This window comes from Helianthus annuus, chromosome 11 (assembly GCF_002127325.2).
Source record: "Helianthus annuus cultivar XRQ/B chromosome 11, HanXRQr2.0-SUNRISE, whole genome shotgun sequence".
Taxonomy (NCBI): Eukaryota; Viridiplantae; Streptophyta; class Magnoliopsida; order Asterales; family Asteraceae; genus Helianthus; species Helianthus annuus.
Window position 1 is genome coordinate 43955222 of NC_035443.2, and position 5359 is coordinate 43960580.

At 34.5% G+C, this 5359-nt stretch overlaps 1 long non-coding RNA gene across 1 annotated transcript; it reads left to right on the plus strand.

Moving 5' to 3' along the window:
- Positions 1-695: 695 nt before the first annotated feature.
- Positions 696-2588, plus strand: LOC118483798. The gene is made up of 3 exons (XR_004871596.1): positions 696-827; positions 1593-2104; positions 2176-2588. It is a non-coding gene; the product is annotated as an uncharacterized LOC118483798 (long non-coding RNA).
- Positions 2589-5359: the final 2771 nt, after the last annotated feature.

Here is a 5359-nt window from a genome sequence, read left to right on the forward strand (position 1 = left end):
GCTAATAGTTAGTTTATTTACCTAAAATACGACCACTCACACTTGTATAAATAGCACTCTTCCACATTCGGAAGACACAACACACTTCCCTCACGCTTTGACACACGATACTATAGTGATCCTTGTACTTAGCTCGTTACCATCCGAAGTTGTAACCTTTATTTGTTATATTGAAGTTTGGTGATCGGTAGTTTCTATCACCCGATGTTTTTTATGCCGGAGATCATTCATTGATCAAGGGCTTTTTCCTCGTATAAATCCTTGTGTCACTTGTGGATTTTACATTTAAGTGATCCTTCACTTTGTTCATCATACCAAGCATCATTCCCCGTTTACATAAAAGTTTGGTTACATTATCCTTGTGTGATTTTTGACCAAAACATTAGTTATATAAAACAAGAAACTTAAATAGGCCAAAAAGTTGGTGAACGCACATACATTACACATTTACTGTACGTATGTATTTAGTTAGGCTGACATTTGAAATTGAAAGTTGATAATAAGAAGGTAACGAATGACAACCGTAAATGGTGGTGGATGGTGGGGATCACCGACGGTCACATAATTCAAGAATTTATTCGTTTAATTGAAAAAGCTTGACGTTTTGGTTAACATGGGCCCTTTGTCTTTATACTCCTTGAGCGCATATATAATACATGACACGATATAAATTGTTATTTATATGACATGATGATCAATGATGTGTTGGTTGGATGTTAGTGCTGCCTGCCATGACCATCACATTGGTGTCAAACAAACAATACAATGTTTCAATGGCTTTGCACGTGACCCACGCGTGATCTATGGCTTTTCCATCGGATCAAATCGTAAGAAACAAAACTGTTTCATATCTTCTTTCTTTCTTTTCTTTTTCTTCCAAACTGGGTGGGTCCATTACTTGATGGCAATTTTTATTTTTATTATTATGTGATGTAAACTTGTTTATTTTAAGATTGAGGAGGGCAGCTAAAAATTGTTTTTTATTGATTATATTCAATTGAGAAGTCAGTTTCATAGGTTTTTTCAACAAGTTAGATGTACTTTGATTATTTTATTTCATCTCAATTTTGCTGCTTGTTGAGAAGTCAGTTTCATAGGTTCTCTCAACAATTTAGATGTACTTTGAATTTTTTTTTTTTCATCTCTATTAGTCTGGGATTAATTTTTAAATCTTAAATTTAAATATATATTTGCTATCTTGTAGAGATTCCCACATCCTATTTTATTACAAATAATTGTTTCACCAAATAATTATACACTTAATCTCGATTGTGGACATGTTATAATGCATTTAATCTCTTTTAAACATTTTGTTGGTTAACGTTGCTTAGTGTGCGACCCATTAAGATCATATGTAAAAAAAACAATGTTGTCTATGTGTTAAATTTTTAGGGATACATATCCAATAATCTCTCACTTACACATGACTTAGTCATATATCAATATAGACAGTGATGGACGTATAACTTCATCCCACCGCCCCTAATGACAAAGGGCGTATAGTCATCCAAGATTACCAACTAATCTAAGCTCACTTAATTCAAAGTGATGGTATATGGCAAGCAATAAGTTATCCTTTATGTATTCGACAGATTGTAGGTGCAGGATCGTTTGCACGACCAAAACGAGTCGTTCAGAAGAGTTCTAATCAATACAAGAGGCGGAAACAGGCGTATCGGAGTTGAATCAGCTTGATATACACTTTAACTGTCTTGTTTATTGATTTAACAACGTTTTACAGCCTAGAGACACTTCGGCAGCACCTCGGCACCGGAATCACAAAGTTACAAACGAAATGATTAAGGCCACTATATATAGAGGATTCATTTCGCACGAAACAGTCTCAAGCGAAATGGACTTTGCATTTCGTACGAAATGGATACATCCATTTCGCGCGAAATGACCTCATCTACTCTGAAACTCTATTTTCTCGTACAACGTGCCCTGATCTTTCTAATCTATCACAAGACTCGATACAAGACGAAGTCGACAGGCATATGCACCAACAGACTCCCCCTTGGATGTTGACGAAGTCTTCAGTGTCAAGTCTTCAATATCTTCAGTCTTTATAAGTCTTCTCGCTCTTTCCAAAGAATTCTCCATTGTAAGCATCCTCAATCTCTCTCTTCTTCTCTCTTCCAGGATCTCAATCTGACTCTATCTTCTCTTGATCAGATCTCTTGATTCCTTAAGTTCATCAGCATCAGCAGCTTGTGTGAACAACAGGATTCAAAACTGTCTCTTGCATCTTCAGACTCCCCTTTGCTAGCAGACTCCCCCTTAAGTTGTTCCGGGATCGCAATCTGACATAGCTCTTGCTTTAAGATCATAACCTGGCTCACATTCTGCTCAGGCTTTATGCGGAAAGTCTTCAGGAATCGAATCCTGGCTCCTTCAAAGCTGATTCCTGCACAAACGTCTACCTCAAAATAAATTTCACAAATTTAAAATTTGACAAATTTATAAACCACTTGCAGATATCGTTCAAAAATGATTTAACATATAAAATCTCTGATAACCACTTGTAAGAATAACATTCAGATTTGACATTTTTATTTCTAAATCTTTTCGCATTCCAAACAAACTCCCCCTCACCTGTTGTTCATCATGTTTAGCACTTGGAATTTTGAAAATCAGCTCTTCAACATCAGTTGTCGAAAATAAGATGAAATAAAATCTTTTTGATTTTTCAAAAATTTTATGCTAAAACACACTGAAAATCTTTTTGAATTTTGTTTTAAATGAAATGCGATAAAGAAATATTTACAAACAATATTTTTGTGAGTTTGTGTAAGAGGATCATATCAGTTTATGAGACAAATCACTAACACCGTTAGGCTTTAAATATTTTAAGGTCTAAACGATTCACTTAGATTGTCAGTATACTGATCCTCTTAAATTTTCACACAAAGTTCAACTGTTCCGAGATACGAGATTAGTGTTTTAAGCACTTAAACTTATTCGCGTGTCCCACCTCAGAATATACTCCCGTATCCAGACTTCTATATTCAGTCTTACAGGTGAATGTACACTAATGGTAAATACGAGACCATGAGAGCTCAGGTTAGAACTTCCGTTCAGACAAAGAGACGATGGCTCGTCTTTCGGTGTGTCCCGTTTGGGGATCTTTTCTTCAACAGCACATGATTAGCATTTTTCAATGTTTCATCATTTTTTATGCTGAGGGTGGACTTTAAGATTTAAAGCTTTGCAAAGTATTATACGAGGACTAGGCTATTGCTCCCGTAAAATCAGAAGTCCTGGCATAATACCCCAGATATCATCGCGCACAAAGACCTAGTATGTTAGAAATAGAAAGTCCTTCAAACAAGATTTCGGGGGTTACCCATATATCCGAGAGATGTTCCCCACGATATAAGTAAGTATTTGATATTTAGGTTTATATCTCGAAAACAATCTACTGAATGTATAAAAACCTACTGGCACATCCTCAGTGAGATCGCTTATCACATTTGACTTTCCAATTCTTTAGCGTGTTGTGATAGTCCACTGATGTACTATCATTTCCTCTTTTTCACAACAAAACTCAATTTCAATTTTTAAATGTTTTTGGAGTTTTTCAAATTTTCGAAATTTCTAAAATTTTTACTCCCCCTAAAATCAAAAATATATCTAAATTTTTTATTTTCAAAGAAAATTTGAAAACAAACTATATAAACCAATTGACAAACTGATTTGAATTGCTTCAATTCTCCATCCACTTGGCATAAACAATCAGAACTCCCCCTGTCAACAAACTATTTTCCCATTATGATTTCAAAACACTTAAGTTTGTTTTAATCAAAATGGTTTTTCCGGAAAATTAGTTTTGTTGATATTCACAAACCACTTGTAGGTTAGGGGTTTAATTCATCATATTGTTCTATCAACCATTTTTTTATGAAAGTTAATTCAAGTTCAACTTAATGACCTTGATTAACCACTTGTAGGTGAAAAATCTCTTTTTCAACCACTTGTAAGCTTTTCAAACAAACATATTCAAGAATGATGCCGATTCCTGCTCCACGATTACCAACTTGGGAGCTCCGGCAAGTCAGGATTTTAAGGAAAGAATACAGACACCCAAGCCTGACCAGCTTTGGGTGTGACATTCTCAGTTTCACTCGGGGTTTCAACATTCCTTTTTTCTTCATAAAAATCTTTTACCCCTTTGGCCTTACCCTCGACCATTTTCCCAATAATATGTTTTACTTTTCCATTAAAAGCCTTTTCGACATCAAATTCTTTCTTTTCAGAATAGAATTGATTCGAAATTTCCACTTTACCAACTTTTGATTTTAAATTTTCAGCCCTTAATGATGGAAAGTTGACATCATCCATTGGAGGAACTGAATTATCACTTTTAACCTCAACTTGTGGCTCTTCTGACTTTGACGAGTCAGATTCATCGCCAGATTTCACATCTGATTTCTTAACAACCCATGTTTGGTTGTTAAGATTTACACTTCTTTTGTAAAACCTTTTCAAACACTCACCAACTTCATATGTTGAATTTTTAAACACTTTGAATTTTTCAGTTGGTAGTTCAGTTTTATCAACAACTTTTTCTTTGAGTTTAGAAACAACTTCCTGTTTTGTGTTGCTTGCCTTTGGACAATTCCAGGCGATGTGACCAACTTCTTGACATCGGTAACAGGTTCTTGTTTCCTTTTTGTAATTAGCTCCATTCCTTTCAAACTTCTGTTTTTCTGTAAGAAATGCTTTGTTCGACTGCTTCCAAAATGAGCTTTTCTTCTCTTCTTCAGAACTTGACCTTGAAACAAATACTGTTTTTGTTTTAAAAATTTTCTCATTTTTATGATTTTCGGGTGAAATAAAACCTAAACCTTTCCTTTTGAAATTACTGTTATGGTTTGATTTCTTTTGAAAACCAGAACCAGAACTGTAACCCTTTTTCTTGTTCAATCTTTGTTGAACTCTTGAAGTGTATTTTTTAGGTTTTTTAGTAAGATTTACATCTTTTATTTCAGAAATATTAATTTCTATTAATTTGAAAACCTTTTTGATCAATCCAGTTTTAACACCACTTATTGGAAATTCCTCATCAGAATATAATTGGTCTAAATCATTCAAATTATTTTTTGATAACAGGAATTCTTTATTGTAAACCCTTTTAACCAACGATTTTGGACTGTCAACTAATGAACTCGAACTCTCGGATTCGGATTTTGACTCTGACTCCTCATCTTTATCCAACACCTGATCGACCACCTTTTTTATTAACTCAGACTCATGATCAGTGTCAGACGATGTGAACGTGACGTCAATGTTTTCAGGTAACTCGTCAGTTGTTTCAGACTTCAATTTTATATTGATTGCCTTTTTGACTTGTTCTTCA